The sequence below is a fragment of the Dasypus novemcinctus genome, chromosome 22 (genome assembly GCF_030445035.2).
Source record: "Dasypus novemcinctus isolate mDasNov1 chromosome 22, mDasNov1.1.hap2, whole genome shotgun sequence".
Lineage (NCBI taxonomy): Eukaryota > Metazoa > Chordata > Mammalia > Cingulata > Dasypodidae > Dasypus > Dasypus novemcinctus.
Window position 1 is genome coordinate 62794038 of NC_080694.1, and position 20096 is coordinate 62814133.

The window sequence follows — 20096 nt, forward strand, 5'->3', positions numbered from 1 at the left end:
ACACTTATCTTACTGGCTAAGAGGAATGTGAGAGCTATGCGATTACCCATAACGACTCAAGCCTGCGACTTTAAGCTTATTTGCTGTACTTCAAGGGCAGAAGTGATATCATTTATTACTTCTGTCAGAGATAAGGAGATATTTGGAACATCTTGCCTAATCATATAATTCCCATAGTGGGTAAAAGACCCTCAAAATGCACATAAAGGGAGAAACGGTGATTCCCTTGGGGAGTTCCCTCACGTATCCTTTAGTTGCCTAATTTTGGAGTGATCATGTAAGTCTTCATGGAGACAAATGGTTGACATGTAGGGTGATGGTTCTGAAACTGAAAACTACCAAAGCTTGCTGAGAGAAATTAAAGAAAACTTAAATAAATGGAGGTATGTACCATCATTCTAGCTGGAAAGAGTTAATCTTGCTAAAATACCAATTCTCCTCAATCTGAACTACAAATTCCATACAATCACAATTAAAGTGCTAGCAGTTTTTTTCCCCCAGGTGGGGTGTTTGTAGTGGAAATTGACCAGTTGATTGTAACTTTTATATTGAAATAATTATGTTTTTAAAAATTGGAATAGCCAGGCAATCTGGAGTAAGGAAAACAAAACTAGAGGTCTGATGTTATCATAGGATAATATAGATATAAAGACAGTGTGTTGTCGTTGAAAAGCTAGAAACAGACCAATGAGACAAAATAGAGGGTCTGGGGGTAGAGAAATCCACACGTACACAATTCCCTGTTTTAGGACAAAAGAGACATTGTAATTCAGTGGGGGAAAAGACTGAATTTTCAATAAACTTTGCTTGATCAATTGAAATCATTTGGGAAAAAGTGAATTAGATCCCTACCTCTCAGCATACATAAATTCAAGATGAAATATAGATTTAAATGTGAAAAGCAAAACAGTAAAGCTTCTCGGGGGGGAAAAAAACCCAACCCACACACACAGGAGAATAGCTTCATTATCTCCAGGTAAACAAACAATTTTTAAATAGGATGCAAAAAGCATTGACCATAAAAATTGATACATTGGACTTCGTCAAAATTATGAATTGAAAATACAAAATTAGAACTAAAGGCATGCCACAAACTGGGAGAAGATATTTGCAATACATACATTTGACCAAAGCGTGTGTGTTAACAATATGTAATGAACTCTGACAAATCAGTAAAAAAGACTAACAACCAATTTTTCAAGGTGCAAATTCATTTTTTTTTAAAAAGGCATAAAATATCTGCCATCAAAAAGTGCAAATTACAATCACAAAGCACTAAAATGTGAGGAAATATTTGGAAATTATCTTGACCAGGATGGCTAAAATGAAAATGACTGACAATACCAAGTGTAAGCTAAGCTATGAAGCAACCAGAACCTGCATACATTGTTAGAATTGCAAACATTTGAAAGGTGCTTAGTAGCATCTAATGAAGTTAAACATATATGTCTCCTATGCCTCAGTGATTCTATCTACATCTCTTTCTTTTCCCTTTCCTCCCTCTTCTCTCTATCTGATAAATGAGTGCTGAAGTCCACCTAAAGCCAGGTAGAAGGTGCAGGACAGTGTTTTTTTATAATAACCCCAAACCGGAAGAAATGCAAATGCCCATCAACTTTAGAAGAGATTAAATAAGTTGTGGTCTGCTGCGTTAAGTCAGCTATTGGTTGCCTCGAAGGGAATGTGACACAGAACTTTATGAAATAAAGGACAGAGAGAGACACACAAGAGAGGAGATGAAAATGGGACCAGGGGACTCACATCTTCTGGAACTGAGAGCCTCAACCCTGGTTTCCACATCTATTTATTTGGAAATTAACTAGCAGCTGTTTGCTATCAGAACTGCCACATTTACAACAACAGGAAGCAACTTGCAACATTTACAATAAGGTAACATTACAATAACAGGAAGCAATTGCCACATCATCTACAATAACAGGAAGCAACTTGCAACGTCTACAATAAAGTAATATCTACAATAAAAGGAAGCAACTGCAACATCAACTACAATAACAGGGAGCAAGTTTCCCACAATAGTGGTCTATTCATACAATGGAAGTCAATGAAAAGGAGCAAACTGCTTTTACAGGCAAAAATGTAGATGGATCTTAGAGACAATATTGAACACAAAGGAATGCAAATTACATTTGATTCAGTGAATGTGCAGTTTAAAAAAAGGCGGTATATATGGTGAAAGAGTTCAGAGTAGTGGCTACTTGAGGAGCGCAGCAAATGGGAGGGACCCTAAAGGAGCTGAAGATGTCTAAATGGGAGTGCAAACTTCTAAAATCCATCAAGCTGTACACTTAAAGACTTATGTACTTTACCATGTGTAAGTTATACCTCAAGAGTATCGAGGGAGAAAGAAGCAAACAACTGAAAGAATAAAAGATTATTTGGGTGCCAAACTAGAAATTATCCCTTGTGGTGGTGTGCTGAATTCGAGAGCTTCCCATTCCAGCAGGAAGCTTTGACTCACTACCCCGCTACAGCTACCCAATTCGTATCCTTACACATACAAATTTTCCTTTACCACTCTTTTTTCATTCTTACTATCATACTCCAGAAACTTTGGACCTGCTCCTACGCTGTCGGATTTTTAAAAAATCTTTACCTTATGGATTCAATTATTTTTTTTAAGTAGCCCAAATGTTATACTTTCAAAAAAGTAAAACGTTTTCTCTTTTTTTTTTTTTTTTAACTGCAACGCCGCAAAAAGAAAATAGGTGGTTTCTACAACACGTTATTTTAGAAAGTCGAGCCCACAGCTGGCCGAAATAGCTCAGTTGGGAGAGCGTTAGACTGAAGATCTAAAGGTCCCTGGTTCGATCCCGGGTTTCGGCAAGTAGAGGTGGTTTATTTTGCACTTGAATTTGGCTTTCCGAATACTTTTTGACCGTTTAACTTATGAAATCCTATCCTATTGCCAAATGCCAGTCATTTACAAGTCACCTACTTAAGTAAGGAACTTGGTGAATGTATCCTTATCGTAAAGAAGGCTTCTGTTCACTCTCCCCCAAAAGGTAGTTCCACGCCCAAACACACAGGTTTCTCCGCTACCCCCAGTGACCTTTGAGGGAAAGAAAAACTTTCACGGCCTTATGTAACGTTTACTGATAGGTCATTAAATGCGTCCGTAAGAATACAGGCACTGACACTTCCATTTCTCCACTTAACTCCCTCTGTTGCTGCCTTAGATTCTGACCCGTTAATTCCTTACAATATTATAAACATTTTTTTGACTCTTTTAAGAAGTTTTTGAGTATTATATACAGCCTTTTAGTTGTTTTAAGCAGCAAGGACAGTTCTAATGCCTGGCTAGTCATTTCACCCCGAACGGTTCAATTCCCGGTACCTCTCAAAAAGAAAAAGAAAAAGAAAATAGAAGAATGATGCCATAAACACACATTGAATTTTGTAGTATTTAGTAATTAAGATAATACGTGATGGTGTATATATATACTGTAAAATATAATAGGCATTGTTATATTGACATTTTTATATACTCTTGTAAAATATAATAGGCATTGTTATATATTTTTCCCAAGGTTGTGTCCGAAAATTGACAGGACCTAATACGGAATATAACAAAACTTTTGAAATTATCCTACAAGACACATGTGGCAGATGTTCCTGTGTACTGCCAATAAAATAGGTGGCGATATTAAGTGTATGCTTGATTACGCAGTAGCATGTAGGGTTCAGGATTCCCGCCAGCGAGGTTTCCTTTCGGTTACTAGAGGAAGAGCGGGTGCCCTGGCGTAAACCTCGAGGCAGAATCCGGGAAAGTCGGGGAGCTTTACCACCCTACGGAATTCCTTTATGTCCGAAGGAGGACAGAGTTAAAGGTGTTCAAATAACGCAAAACGCATCCCTTCTTCCGCTAGATCTTTATACAGGTCTATAGAAGCGTGTTGGAATGCGCGAGAGGATCCCCAAATGTCAGAATGCAGGTCACTGCAGTGTGTGAAGAGGATGTGTGATATCGGGTAGTTTCCTTTCATGTGATTTTTTAGCTCTACTGGGACAAGAGCATTTCAAGATTGGAAGGCTAAAACGTAGAAAACCCGGTGGAACCGAGCGCTCGGCCTTTCAAGTCCAACCCTTTTCCGTCGTGCCCTTGGGTTTCAGTTTGTTTTTTTAAAAAATCATTACTTGTTGATGCATATAGTTGCCAAATCCATAGATTCGTTGAAAACTTAGGCGTCAGTGACCTTGAACGTGCGAAAGATACAAAAGAAATAATTCAACCCAGGCACGTTTAACATCCAAGGTGCAGGTTCCCGAGTCTGCAAGCCGCCTTCGCTGGTTTCCCGGGGGTGAAGCTCGCAGCCTGGCGAGGGCCACAGGGCCACCTTACTTGCTCCGGCCTCCCCCGTGCTCTGGATGCTCGGTGGCAAGGCGCACTGGAGAACTGGAGCGACACCAGCTTTTCCTTTTGGTGGAGAACTTGAACGCGTAGCCGCGCGCCGCCGCTGCCTTGCGGTCCCCGCCGCTGTCTTCTCGACCGCCACCACGTCGGAGTTTCTCTGCGCCCTCCAGACTCGAGGGGCCTTAGACTGACCCCGAGCACGACAGGGCCTGCTTTGCCCCCCTTCAGAGACCCGCTCCTCTCCTCAACCCCATCGTCTTCCTTCGGAGCCGCTGTCTGGAGACAGCCTGAAAGTAATGTGGCCGTTAAATGACGAGCCATTCGAGAGAAGTTTGCAATTTGCAGTCCAGCCCACTGATAAGCCTCTAAAAGGGGGAGCTCCCTTTACCCACCACGCAACATTCTAGGAAAGTGCGTTCTCCACAGATACACTCCGGCCAGCCGCAGCACAAACATTTCTCCGTGAATTTTCTGGCCCAAATCAGAAAAATTGAAATAATGTGACCTGCCTCCCTAACGTCGACGACGAGGCTTAAATTTAGAAGTCTTTCGGGTGGAGGGGAAGAGGGAAGCCCTGCTGGATTACGAGAAAGAGCTTGCCACTTCCTTACACTGAGATCAGGGTGCGGGGCGGGTGCGTCCCGCCGCGCCGCGCGCTCCCGGGTGCGGGGTTTGAGGCCGGCCCTCGGCTGTCCCCGGGAGGTCGTTTCCAATTCGCACATCCTGCAGCCGGAAGTCACCGCGACTGACGTTCAAGGTCAGGTTGTCACTTTCTCCTTGCACAAGCGTTAGGAAGAAGTTTTTGAAAACTGAGTGGGGCGATGTGGGAGCAGGGCGGGTGTATTTTAGGGAAGGGGTGTTTAGAAGAGTTAGATGCTTGTCTGCTTAGTTTATAGTGCAATTTGGAGACAGGGTTATTTGGCGCTTTAGGCGTTTCGGTCCAGGACGGGAAGCAGCGCCTGCGGGGCAGGTGGCCCGGGGGCCAGAGCGCAGGAGCGGGCCCTGCTCCTGTGGGCAGCCGAGCTCCGCCCGTGCGCGCGTGCTGCTCCCAGGCGAGGTCACGTAAATGTCCCCTCCGCGCGCGGCACTTGCTGCTGTCACGGAAAATCCTCTCTTGCTGTAAAGAGCCAGGGGTTGAAGGCGACGCTGCAAGAACCGCCGTCTCCCCCACCAGCTCCCAGCGGCCTCGGCCGCTCCAGGCGGCGCCCTGGACGGAGTCGCGCCTGTCCCCGCGGCGCTCGGCACAGGCCACGCCGGCGAACTTCCGTAAACTTCCCGGCGACGCAGAGCGAGGGTACACGCGAGGCGGCCGGAAACCGAGCCACAGCGCCCGGGGCTCTTCTGGCTCCCTTCGAGGGCTTTCCCCCGGGTTGGCAGCGGTCGCCTTGCAGCCCCCGGGCGCGCCGCCGAGAAAGGCGGCCGGGGCCGTGCGCACGCCGGCCTCCTCTCCTGCAGCGCCGACCCTGGCCTGCCGACCGGCTTTCCACTTCGAGGGTCTTCTGTCTCCCGAGAGCTCGGGCTTCTCGGCCCCTTCCTACCTCCGGACTGCGGGGCCGGCTGGGGACGCCGAGGCTGCGGCGCGAGCTTCAGGGCGGCCGCGGTGCCTCGCTTGGCGCACGCTGGCACCAGGGGGCGGCCCTTTTCTTTCCGCCGGGAGTGAGGTCCCGGGAAAAAGCGCTGAGCAGGACAGACATCCCAGGTGAGAGGGCTCTGCCGGCGGGGAAAATACTCATGGAGAAGATGCCGATGGAGGAAGAAATGTATTTCTTAAAAACGTCTTTGGTCTGAAAGGTCTTTTTCAGCCAACCTTCTTTCTCGAGTTCAGGAAGAGATGAGAGAAGAAACTTACAGGAGAGCACCTCGAGGCTGCCGAAATCGCTTTCGGACTCCACGGACAACCCCCTGCGGCGGCACTACCAAAGGCCAAGGGCAAATGCAGGAACGTTCTTTCGAAGGAGTGTTAAGAATTGTTTCAGTAATACAAACAGGAAAACGTGAACCCGAGCCAGCCAGGAGTCGAACCTAGAATCTTCTGATCCGTAGTCAGACGCGTTATCCATTGCGCCACTGGCCCAAGCACGAAATTTCGTTTTTATATAATAGCATTTCATTGTGACAGTTGATCGCGCGGATTCTGAGAAAGCATATTTGGATGTGATTTGTTTGCATAATATGTATTCGTATAAAATGTCTATGTTGTTTTCCTATTTAAAAGCTCGTGCGATCGAGTGACTGTCCTTCAAAGTAGTATCCGTTTGTATGCTTTCATCTCTTTTGTGTCTACTTTTGTGTGGTTTATTAATTTTTCCAGTCTATTCATCTCCTTGCACCTGAATTATGGTTTTTTTAACAAATCAATTTTATTGATACATAGTAATAAAGCATACAATTCATCCACATTGTAGTCAGTGGTATTTGTATAATCACACAGCTGTGCATTCATCACTTCAATCATTATTAGATCATTTTCATTATTTCCATAATAATAATAAGCAAAAAACAAACAAGAAAATTCTTCACCTCTAAATCTCTGTATGTGAACTATGTTTTTCATGCACTTACATTGGGTACTGATGTATGTGGATCTGTTACAAGCAATCGGTATTATTTAAAATTTAGAAATCACAAAAACCAAAGTGCTTTGAAATACATTTCTGGAGACAGTAATCATAATCTTTCCTTCTTCCTGTTCAAAAATGAAAAATAAAAAGTAATCATCCATTATGAGGAAAATTATGGAAAATTATTATAGCTCAGTGTAGTAGATAGAGTTATACAAAAAATTTTAATGCAATAAAGAAGCAAGAATTCAATGAAAGTACACATTTTAAGGATCGGACTTGAAACAGAAACTTGGAAACCAGGGACTCCCTTACTAACAAATATATAATTGGCTTAAAATATATTTAGGTGTTCAAAGTAGGCGAAATAGCTGAAAATGCAAACGTGCTTATCAGAAAGGAGTCTTGTGCCTTGAGAGAGAAATGAGGGATGTATGAGCCAAAAGGTATCCTCTCAGTACCTCTATTTCCTTGTCCGGGTAAAGCGTTTCTAAGAGCGTTTGGTATATATGATGAATTATCAGCACCCTAAATTTTTGAGGCTCCCACCAGCCTGTGACGTCAGGACAACGCTTTAAAGCAAGGCAATTTTCATTCCCAATATTTTGAAATCCTAGAGAACTAGAGGATTTCTTTTCACTGTTCAGATCATTCAACCATTTCCAATGAACTGGGATTAAAAGCAGGACGCTGTGAACAGGATTTGAACCTGTGCGGGGAACCCCCATTGGATTTCGAGTCCAACGCCTTAACCACTCGGCCATCACAGCCTGGGACTGAATGTTTTTCCGTTACAGCTAAGACAAGCATGAGTCATTACCAAGTATGAGCAAGGCGATAGATCCACATTCCATCCAAGGAACTCACCTGTAGGTCGGTGCTCAAATTCACACATACCTCACATCACAGCAAAACTCTCTTCTGCCTTCCTGACGCCAGCAAGAGAATAGAACTTCCTCCACTTGTAATATATGTTGTCGGACTGCTGGGTGCCCTGCACTGTACTGAGCGCTGCAGAATGGTGACAAAACGGGCACGGATCCTTCTATAATAGTACTTAGAATCTGGTGGAAAGTAAATCCACTGTTTCCTTCTGGGGACAGTAGACTGTTGGCTAACTACTGCACAGTGGGCGCCCTCCTAGCAGAAGACCGGCCCGTTGCTAACTTTTCTCTCCAGCAAGCTGGCGCCGGCTCACCCGGTCTTTGCTGCGCTCTTGACCCAGACAGACAAGGACGTGCTTAACACAAGCTCCCAGGCCCCTGAATACTGAAGCAACCTCCTTCCTTTCCAAGAGTCTTTCCTCTTCTGGTGACCCTTGGAGACTCTGGTCTTCCGCTTCTGGGAGGCCGCGTTTGGCCCTTCCTGTCCCTCTTCCTCCTTAAGGCGCCCACAGCAGCTCATTGCCTCCATTTTTGCACTCGCCACTTTTTGTCATTTGTATACTGGTCTCTCCCTTGACACCAGAAACTCCTGGGGGATATGCTAGTGTCTTGATCTTCACTCATTCTCTGATTCTCCACGCCTTGGAAAGTTTTTTTGGTGCTCAGTAGCTGCTCTCTATATTCCTGTGGCTTGAACTCAGTTCTCTGTTTCCTGTTCCTCACTCCATTTCATGTCCTTTCTTCCCTCCTTACCCAGTTTATATTAGACTCCTTTTCCAACGCCCTCAGCATTCTTGCCTCTTTCACTTTGAACTCCTTGGGCAAACCCACAACCTGGGCAGCTGAATGGGGCTGGAGAAAAACACAAAATCCCCTGACAGATACCATTTGAAATTCATGACTGTGAATCTCAAGCGGATCCTCAATGCATCTAGGCAATTGCACAATAAGACATTCGCCTCCACCATTTCTACTTTTGTATGTCATGGGCCCTCATTTTTAACAACTTATATGACCTCGAGCTCGTTACTGAACCTCTCCACTCTGCATCCATGAAACAACTACTCTTTAGGTTTGCTTTTTAAATTTATATATAAATATTGTTCATGTTTTGTTTAATCGCTGGTAAACAATAGCTATTACTGTTGTTGTCTTTATCGTAGCTATTTCTTTCCCATCATTAGTTTCAACAATATGACATGGAAATTCTTTGGGGCCTTGAAAAAAGCATGCTATGTCCAATGGGATACTAAGGAATCAGTACATCCTGTGCAGTCGGATTTACGCATATTTGAATTCTGACTCACATATACTAGCTCCACAGGTCGGCAAGACAGGGGACGACTATGAGCCTCGGTATCTCAACTAGACTTTGGGGAAAGAATACATTCCTCAGAGAATCATGGGAAGGGTTCTGTTTTATATTCAGTCAATATTCGTTGAATGCCTGTTGTGGAGAAGGCACTGGCGAAGCAGTGTGAATTCATTGATAAGCAATCCGACCCCATATAACTTACATTCCAGTGAGAGAGCCATCAATCAGGCCAACACACTGATAAATATAAAGTGTACAAAGAAAGAGCGCCCAGGGAACCACGAGGCGTACATGACTTTCACTTAAGGAATTCAAGAAAGTCTTCCCGGAAGAAGGATTAATTTAGCTGAGATCTAAACATGAGCAAGAGATAACCAGGCAAAGGGGCAAGCACAGAGCTTCTCAGCTGGCAGGGACCGCGTGTAAAGCCTGGCGGTGGGAGAGCGACTGGTGGCCCGGAGGTGCGTGGGTCCCAGCACAGGTCTCAGGAGGCAGTGAGCTGTGACCTGCAGGTGCAGACGTGCTGGAGAGCCGGACGCGCAGGGAGGGCAGTGCGGGCAGTCGGAACGAGCGTTGTGGAATGCAGCATCTTAAAAACGTGTCGTCCAGATCAGACTCTTAAAATGCTAGTTTCAGCCTCCTTTTGCCTTTACCCCATCAAAATACCCGGAGTCTGAGATCTGGTGCGACATAACTTCTAGGAAAAGCCAATTAAATTTCCTCCTGTACGTCTGAGAGAATTCACGACATCGGAAGGATCTCAGTCCCCGGAGGGGATCTTGGAAAATTCCGCGCGGGCTCCGCCTCTGGAGACCCCAGGCCCTGCCACCCTGCGGTGGTCACGGCAGGTGAGGGTGTAACCGGGTTTACCTCGAGGCGTCAAGGCGATGACGCAGTTTCCTGGAGGGCTAGGAAAGGGTCCTCCCAAAGCTCGGAACTTTAGCAAGATGCGTAATGGAACACGCACACCAACAAGCCACTGAACTTTTAAACCCTTTCCTTTTTTCCTTTCTATTTCCGAGAAAGGCCGCAGACGGCGAGAGCAGGAAACTGATGTCAAGGATCGCTGCGGCCCTCCTTGGCCTCGGCACGGTCTACACCCGCTGGGCGCGCACGTCGAGCTGAACTGGATGCAGATGCTGAGAAGGGGCTCCAGCCACGAGGGGCGCCCGCAGGGCCCCCCACCCCACCCCCCAGGCGGGGAGGAGAGTGGGACCCGCGCCCCCCGCGCGCCCCGCGCCCCCCGCGCGCCCCGCGCGCCCCGCGCCCCCCGCGTCCCCCGCGCCCCCCGCGCCCCCCGCGCCGGCTTCCCGCCAAGTGCAGAGAATGGAGCCCGCGGCGCGTTCCCGGGGGCGGTGCGGGCCAGGGGGAAAGGGCGACCACGAATTGTCCCTAAGCCGGGAACCGATCCCAGGCGGCCCTGAGCGCGGAGATCTCTCCCGGGTCCTCCCTCGCCCCACCTTGCCCCACGCGCTTCCTCTCCCTGCGCGCCTGGCGATTTCTGGCACGGTGTCTCCGGCAGCTGTAACAGCGGCCGGGGCGGTGGCTGCGCTTTAGCCGACGCTCGGCGGCGCTCTCCGCTGCGTTTCCCAGAAGCTGGTTAGAAGTCTCCTGGCTGAAATCTTGCACTGCGTGCTCGCCGAATTCCCCCCGGGCGACGCAGGAGGGACGCTGCCTCAGGCGCAGGAGGGAGTCCCAAGGCCTTAAATGATTTGTTTTTATATGTGGACAGCAAAACAAACGCTCAGGAAAAGCGCGAGCCAGCTCTGCTTCCGCCCGGTTTCGAACCGGGGACCTTTCGCGTGTTAGGCGAACGTGATAACCACTACACTACGGAAACTGCGCGCTGCAGGCCTACTCGCTCTGACATATAAGTAACTATGACTTGATGCTCCAGGTTTGTCCTATTTTTGTACATGAATTTATGATTGTAGTGTTGTTACTTCCGTCACATTATCCACTTATCCAGTTCAACATCGCATAACACGACTGATATTTCGCAAAAGAAAGACTTCACCAAATTATAGCTACTAAAAGGTTCAGAGCAACCTGTTCCTGATAGAGCCAAACCGGGGCTCATCAAGGAAGGCTTCTTAGAGAAAATGACTCCAGATCTGAGACTTAATTGTTGAAAAGAAGAAAGATGGTTGAGAAAAAGGTTAGGGGAGAGGGGATTTTGTCATTGACGGTTGAATGAACGTATCACGGTATTTTGGGGAAGTCTTGAAGAAGGAACTGGGAAAGAATTAGGCTAAATGGGAATATATTGGCCTGATCAGAAAGAAGGGGATGTGCCTTCCAAAGAGGGAGTTATATTTTAATCTGAATGTGATAAGGGAGATTGGAGAGATTGGAGGCTAACCCTTAATTCTTGGAATGTAGAAGTCATCCAATAAAATAATTTTTTAAAAAAAAGGAAAAAAAAAGTGAAGGGGTTTTTGTTGTTGTAATCAAGGTGTAATTTATATACATGAAAACGCAAAAATATTAGCGGAAGATTAAGAAGCTCAAGGGAAAAAATGTATTGCCATAGGACTGTACAACCCAAACAGTAAACTATGAACTACATTTTAATAGTACAATTATAAAAATATTCTCTTATTAGTTGTAAAAATGTATCACACTAATACAGGATGTTAATAGTAGGGTAGTATATGAGAACTGCATTTTATGCACGATTTTTCTGTAAACCTAACTTAATAAGTATGTGTAATCAATTCACAGATTCAATAGGCTCAGAAAATGCCAAAGAGGATAAGCATAAAGAAACTACACTCAAACCATATTGAGATGGTTGCAAGCCAAATATAAAGTGAAAAATCTTAAAATCAGCTAGGCAAAAAATACATTGAGTAGAACAAATTTAGGAATGATGATTTCTCAATAGAAACATTCAAACAAGAAAACAATGGAATGAAAGAATTTGCATAGCAAGAGGAAAAAACACCCTGCCAATCTAATATTCTACACCAAGTAAAAAAGTCTTCAAAAATAAAAGACAAAAAAAGACATTTTTCAGCAAGAACTGAGAGAATTTGTTTCCAGTTGACCCCTATGCAAAAACTATTATGGAAATTTCTTCAAGATGAAAGGTAATGATTCCAGAGAGAAACATGTTTCTGCAGGAAGGAATAGAGCTCCAGAAAGGGTGAATATATGGCTAAATAAAATATGGTTATGTAAAATTTTTAAATAAAAGACCTCCAATTGTATAAACAACAAGAATATCAATGTTTATGGCAAAAAAAATGACACTCAAAGAGTATCTGGTCATTTGCACTTATACAGTTGCCAAGTTTCTTAAAATTTTCAAAAATTGCAGAATAATAATTCAAGATACACTCTAATTAAAAAAGAATCCAAATTTTAATCTATAGAGTAACCATTCAAAGTCAAAGTGGTATAACTAAAACACTACTAGAAATTAGGCGGGATAAAATAAAAATTATTAATACAAAGGAAGGCATAAAAGGAGGAATAATGGAACAAAGAATATATGGGGCAAATAGAAAACAAAGAACATAATAGCGGGCTTGAAACCAACCATATAAATTATCTCCTTAAACGTAAATGGAACATACACTCTAATTAAAAGGCACAGTTATCAGGCTGGAGAGTAAAATTTTAAAAAACCAGAAACCAACTGTATATAGCCTGCTTACAAGAGATACACTTTTTTGTTGTATAATTACTTTTTATTAGAGAGGTTGTGGGCTTACAGAATAATCATGCATAAAACAAAAGATTCCCATATATCACCCCATCACCATCTTGCATTGGTGTGGAACATTTGTTACAATGCACTTTTTATAATTGAACGTTTTTTAAAAAACCAGTTACCTTTTTGTATACTACATTCATCAGTTGCTGAACATTTGAGTTGCTTCCATCTTTTGGTAATTGTGAATAATGCTGCTTTGAACATTCGAGTGCAAATATCTGTTCGAATCCCTGCTGTCAGTTCTTCTGAGTATATACCTTGTACCGGGATTGCCAAGTCATATGGTAATTCTGTATTTAGCTTCCTGAGAACCACCAAACTGTCTTCCACAGTAGCTGTACCATTTTACATTTCACCAGCAATGAATGAGTGTTCCTATTTCTTTGCATCCTCTCCAACACGTGTTATTTTCTGTTTGTTTAATAGGAGCCATTTTAATGGGTGTGAAATGGTATCTCATTGTGGCTTTGATTTGCATTTCCCTAATAGCTAATGATAGTGAGCATCTATCATCTTTGGGCAAAGGTCTATTTAAAACTTCTGCCTTTTTTTTTTTTTAATTGGGTTGCTTGTCTTTTTATTTCTGAGTTGTTGGATTTCTCTTTACATTCTGGTTGTTAAGCCTTTATTGAATATATGGTTTCCAAATATTTTCTCCCATTGAGTAGGTTATCTTTTCACTTTTATAACAAAGTCCTTTGAGACCCAAAGTTTTTTAAAGTTTTTTTTATGATTCCATTTTTCAATGTTTTTTTCATTGCTTGTGCTTTGGGAGTAAAGTTTAAGAAATGATCGCCTAATAAAATGTCCTGAAGATGCATTCCCACATTTTCTTCTAGGAGTTTTATAGTCCTTCTAGGTTCTTATACTTAGGTATAAGTATTTTCATGTTCATTTTGAGTTAATTTTTGTATCTGGTGTGAGAAAGGTATCCTGTTCATTCTTTTGCATATGTATATCCAAATCTCCCAGCGCCATTTGTTGAAGAGACTCTTCTTTCCCAAATTGAGTGAAGTTGTCAGGGTTGTCAAAAATAAGTGGGGCATAGATATGAGGGTCTATTTCTGAACTCTCAGTTTAATTCCATTGGTCAGTATATTTGTCCATGTGCCAGTGCCATGTTGTTTTGACCACTGTAGCTTTGTAATGTGGTTTAAAGTCAGGAACTGTGAGTCCTCTGAACCTATTCATAGTATATTGCTCCCAGCAGCTTTTCTCAAACTAACACAGGTGATGTTGGTTTCATGGAATGAATTAGTTAGTTGTTCCATCCTGTTCAATTTTTGGAGAGAGTTTGAGCAGGATTGGTAATACTTCTTGGAAAGATTAGTAGAACTCACCTATGAAGTCGTTTGGTCCTGGGTTTTCTTTCTTGGAAGGTTTTGATAGATGATTCGGTCTCTTTACTTGTAATTGGTTTGTTGAATTCTTCTGTGTCCTCTAGAGTCAGTGTAAGTTGTTCATGTGTTTCTAGGAATTTTTCCATTTCATCTAGATTGTCTAATTTGTTGGCATACAGTTTTTAATGATCCTTTTTATTTCTGTGAGGTCAGTAGCAATGTTCCCACTCTCATTTCTGATTTTATTTATTTGTATCTTCTTAATTTTTTCTTTGTCAGCCTAGGTAAGGATTTGTCAATTTGTCTTTGAAATTGTCTTTTCAAAGAACAAACTTCTGGTTTGTTAATTGTATCTATTGTTTTCTTATTCTCGATTTCACTTATTTCTGCTCCAATCTTTATTTCTTTCCTCCTGCTTGCTTTGGGATTAGTTTGCTGTTCTTTTTCTAGTTCCTCTTGGTATGCAGTTGTCTTTGATTTCTAGCTCTTTCTCATTTTCTTATGTAAGTGTAGGGCTATGAATTTCCCCCTCAGATCCGTCTTCACTGCATCCCTTAATTTTTGATATGTTGTGTTCTTGTTTTCATTTGCCTCAACATATTTATTGATTTCCCTTACAATTTCTTCTTTGACTCACTGATTGTTTAAGAGTCGTTTATTTAACGTCCTTATATTTATGGATTTTCCAGTTCTCTGGCTGTTATTGATTTCCAGCTTCATTCCATTATGATCAGAGAAGATATTTTGCATGATTTCAATCTTTTTAAATTTGTTAAGACTTGTTTTGTAACTTAACATCTTGGAGAATGATCTATGTGCACTTGAAAAGAATGAAAGACCTGCTATTTAAGGGAACAATGCTCTGTACATGTCTGTTAGGTCTCCTACATTTATAATATTATTCAAGTTCTCTGTTTCCTTATTGATCTTCTGCTAGATGTTCTAATGAGAGTCATGCATTGAAGTCTCTACCTATTATTGTACAAGTGTCTATTTTTCCCTACAGTTTTGCCACATATATTTTTTCCTTTTTAAATATTTATATTGAAGTATGTCATTCATACATGAACGTCCATAAACAGTCAGTGTATAGTAAGAGTTGTGAACTTACCAAATAAACATGCATAACATCATACAGGGGTCCCATACAGCACTCTTCCACCAACACCTTGCATTTGTTGTGATACATTTGTTACAAACTATTCAAGAGCATTGTCAAAATATTACTACTAACTACAGTCTATGCCTTACATTTGGTGTGTTTTCCCCCAATCATCCTATTTTTTAAAAAACCAGTTTTGATAGATATTAATAAAGTATACAATTTATCCAAAGTGTACAATCAATGGTAACTGGTATAATTGCATAGTTGTGTGTTCATCACTTCAATCATTATTAAGCATTTTCATTATTTCAATAGTAATAATAATGATAATAAACAAAAAAACAGACAAACTAGGAAATTCCTTCCCTCTCAGTTTTCCCTGCTGTACCAAGCTGCTATTTCTGGCTATTCTTGCACGATTATTTATTTGCTTATTAAGCAGTTTTATTAAGATATATTCACATACCATATGATCTATCCAAAGTGTATAATCAATGGCTTTTTTTTTAGCTGTTAAAAGTCTTTTATTGTGAAATTGTAAAATAAATAGAAAAATAGATTGAAAGAAATTACAAATTTTAAAAGAGAGTGCAAGGCTAGGTTAGATTTAATACAATCAATTATAAGAAATAGTATAGCAACAAACTTTTATAAATGTAAATAATAATTCTAATATAATAGAAATTAATTATAACATAAGTCTAATTTTTATATTATAGCTCTAACTATTGGACATAATTTCTAAGAATGAAATAAATTATTGGTTTAGTTATTTAATTTTTATTTAAGCCATAATTCTTTCTGGATAATCAAATTCCTATTTGGGATTTCTTCACATCTTGTTGGAATGAATTACAGCAGGTAACAAAATGCCAATTCATAATTTTATGAAGCAGAAAATTCAAAATCTTGTTCAACTGTAGTCATATTAAATCATATTGATCCAGATGGATTGTTTTAATTAACAAGTATGCATAAGAAAGAGTAAAGAAAAATGATGTATCCAAATATATATCTCTTCTCCAAGTCTCCTCAGTTAAAAGCAAGTGTTTATTTTGTTTGAAGAAACATACAGAATACTGATCACAGGAACAATTTGCCATTTGCACTGAGTAATTATTGTTCATATACTATAATGTTGCTATTTTACATTTATCTGATCTACTCCAGCTCTTTTTTGGTTACTGTTTGCATGGAATACCTTTTTCCAACCTTTCACTTTTAACCTGGTTCTATCCTTATGTCTGTGGTGGGTCTCTTGTAGACAACATATACACAGCTCATATTTCTTTAATCCATCCTATCAGTCTATGTCTTTTGATGGGGGAATTCAATCCATTAACATTCAGTGCTATTATTATAAAAGCATTGCTTACTTCTTCCATTTTGTCCTTCTGTTTTCTGTTATTATGCCCTTCTATTGCCTGTTTTCTTATCCTTTAGTTTACCCTTCTTAATAATCTTAATTTCTAAACTCTTCTTCAAATCTCTCACCCTTGTTTTATCCTTTCAGGCTGCAGCACCTCCTTTAGTATCTCTTGCAAATCTGGTCTTTTGGTAACATATTCTATCAGTTTTTGTTTGTCTGTGAAGACTTTGAACTCACCCTCATTTTTGAAGGACAGCTTCACCAGATACAGAATTCTTGGCTGGCAGTTTTTTTCTTTCAGTTCCTTAAATACATCATACCACTTTCTTCTCTCCTCCATGGTTTCTGATGAGAGGTCAGCACTTACTCTTATTGAGTTTTCCTTGTATGTGGTGCTTTGTTTTTCTCTTGCTGCTTTCAGAATCCTCTTCATCTCTGATACTTGTCATTCTGATAGTAGGTGTCTCAGAGTAGGTCTATTCAGATTTATTGTCATTCTTGGATTATATTTATGTCATTCATAAGACTTGGGAAATTTTCAGTCATTATATCCTCAAATATTTTTTATGTCCCTTTTCCATTCTCTTCTCTCTCTAGGACACCAATAATGCAAATGTTTGTGTGGTTTCATTCAATTCCCTGAGACTCTGCTCCATTTTTTTCATTCTCTTCTCTTTCTGTTCTCCTGTCTTTTTCAGTTCAGATGTTCTGCTTTTGAAGTCACTACTTCTATCTTCAAGCATTTCAAATCTGTTCCTATGTGTCTCTAATGTATTTTTAATCTCATCCATCATGCCTTTCATAAGGTCTGTTACTTTTCTTTGTAGGCTTTCGAATTGTTCTTTATGCTCTCCCAGTATCTTCTTAATATCATTTACTTCTTTAGTTGTTTTCTTCAAATTCTTTGAAGTGATTTAGGAGAGTTGTGGGATTATCACTAATTAATTGACTTAAATCCTGTATCTCTTCAGGATATTTGGTTTGTTCTTTTGAATGCATCATCTCTTCCTATTTCCTAATATAGCTGGTAATTTTTTTGCTGATGTCTAGGCATATGAATATATTGGTGAATTTTTTCTGATGGCCAATTTCTCTCTCTTGCTTATTGTTTTTTTTTTCTCCACAGCTTTTCTTTGATATTTGATTCAACTTATTCTCAGTCTTTAAAATTTTCCAACTTAAGTTTTCAAAATCAGGCCAGGAACTCACTTGGGGGCACAGATATTCTCTCAGGGGTTGTATACAGAGAGCGTGAACAGGTTTTGTCCATGCAATTTCTAGACAGGCCAGCAGTTGGTACCAGTTGCACCTTTCCACAGAGGTATTTCAGTCTCAGCTTTCCTGTGTTCCTGTGTTGAATCTCTACCCTGGAGCTTCAAAATTGACTCTGCTGGCTGGATTGGCTGAAGAAAAGTACCCAACCTTCCCTCCCTTTTCCCTGACAGGAAGGAAGATGTCTGTTCCCTTCACTTGGCTTCAGCAAGCCAGGGGTTTTATCTCGGCTTAATATCTTGGGGTGGGGGAGGAGAGCCCTTTCTGGCCACTGCTAGGGCTTGGTAACTCCCATTTGTCATTTCAGCTTTTTTGATTCTCTATCCCTCACCCTCCTGGGAGTTGTGCAGCACTGTCTTGGTCTGCTGACCCCCAAAGCAGATCCCCTGGGCAGTTTTTGCCTCTGTCTCCATTGTTTTTGTGAGAGCATTCACCTCTGCCTGTTAGTCTGTTGTCATCTTCTCACAATCAGCCTCATGTATTTTGAGGCACCATAGTTAGTTGCATAAATATTTATGATTATTTCTTCTTGATGGACTTTCTCCATTATTAATATATTGCTCTTATTTGACTCTTATAACAGCATCTGACAGTCTATTTTGTCTGATATTAATATAGCAATCTTAGCTCTTTTTAAATTTCTATTTGCATGGAATAGCTTTTTCCAACCTTTCACTTTCAAGCTATTTGTCTTTGGATCTGAGATAAGTCTCTTGTAAACAGCATATAGTTGGATCATGTTTTTTCCCATTTTGCCATTCTATGTCTCTTCATTCGGGAGTTTATTCATTAATATTCAGCCTCATTACTGTAAAGGCAGTGCTTCAGCCTTTTTGTGCTTTGGTTTTATATTCATATCTTTTTTTGTCCATCTTTTCCTTTATTGCAACTTCCTTTTCTGTATAGTTGATCTTATGTGACGTATCTGATTGATCCTTTTCTCATTTCTGTTTCTGTATATTTTATATACATATCAAAGAGAAATTTATAGGTGTGAATGCATATATTAGAAAAAGAAGAAAAGTTCAAGATGGTGAAGTTTTAAGAAGGAAATTATATTTTGTATTTTAAGCCAGAGACTGTGTTGTGAATGGATTTAGAGGAGCAGTTCTGGAGACAGGGAAAACAGGAGGAGGCTATTGTGGATCGTGGTCAAGGAGATATTGAGGGCCAAAAATAGATACCAATAGAAGGACGGATGGGAAGGACATTTCATATATGTTGTTGGTAAAATAAGTAAACTTTGTTATGATTTAATGAAGATGTGGTGGTGTGGCGGTGGAAGTTTAACTCCAGGTTTCTAGTAGGACAGGTGACAACTTCAGGGTTTGATGTACTGGGCTAGGGCTACCTTTATGAAATCCACCTGGGGATGTAAATATGAGTTTGAAGCTGGAAAGAGACCTGGTTTAGATGTGGACATTTTAGAACGATCATATTCAGACACGCAGTCAAAGACTTAGTGGTAGATGAAGAAATTCTGAAAGATGCAGAAAGGATTAACACCAGAGATTCTGTGATAGAGTCAAGATGTAAATTTCAGTCCTGGTCAGTGCCAAGATGATTGAGCTTTTTCTGGGTGTGGTCATGGTTTAGTGCAAAGGTCGGGAACTTAATACCTAACAGTCTTTGGGTATTGGACACTCCTAACTTCAGTGCGCTGCTTATGAAGAATTGTAGGCATTGACTCAGCATTAAACAAGCTCAATACAGAGAAAAAAGTATGATGACAGGTAACAAAGAGAGTTGACTCCAGAAGATCGCAGGTGAATCTGCAGAGTGACAATGTTTGGAAGTAGATATCAGCACTGTATGGTTATCATATATACCTCACATACCTGAGGTTCAGTGACTGGACACCAGGTAGAAACACTTCCTAAGACCATTTCCCTTTCCCCAGGATTTTCCATCATCGCCATGACTTACCTTTCATATTTTTAGAGTATTTCATTCAAATCAGTTCGCCCAAGTTCATCCAGTGACCAACATGGGGAAGAATGCCTGGACATGAAGAAGAAAGAACCATGTGGGCAGCCTATGACGTGATCTAAATTTGAAGATCTCAGGCCAGACGACATTTAATGGCAACTTGAGGGAGAAGGTTCTGCTTGAAAAAAACAAAAGCCTAGGTCAGAAAATAGTACTATTTCAGTTATA

The 20096-nt window shown here is 41.2% G+C and overlaps 4 non-coding genes across 4 annotated transcripts; 1 reads left to right on the forward strand and 3 right to left on the reverse strand.

The window, feature by feature from the left end:
- Nucleotides 1-2771: 2771 nt before the first annotated feature.
- Nucleotides 2772-2844, forward strand: TRNAF-GAA (transfer RNA phenylalanine (anticodon GAA)). Its single transcript has one exon. It is a non-coding gene; the product is annotated as a tRNA-Phe (tRNA).
- Nucleotides 2845-6373: 3529 nt separating this feature from the next.
- Nucleotides 6374-6446, reverse strand: TRNAR-ACG (transfer RNA arginine (anticodon ACG)). Its single transcript has one exon. It is a non-coding gene; the product is annotated as a tRNA-Arg (tRNA).
- Nucleotides 6447-7621: 1175 nt separating this feature from the next.
- Nucleotides 7622-7703, reverse strand: TRNAS-CGA (transfer RNA serine (anticodon CGA)). The gene has a single exon. It is a non-coding gene; the product is annotated as a tRNA-Ser (tRNA).
- A 3196-nt stretch (nt 7704-10899) lies between these two features.
- TRNAV-AAC (transfer RNA valine (anticodon AAC)) lies at nt 10900-10972 on the reverse strand. Its single transcript has one exon. It is a non-coding gene; the product is annotated as a tRNA-Val (tRNA).
- Between the last annotated feature and the right edge of the window lie 9124 nt (nt 10973-20096).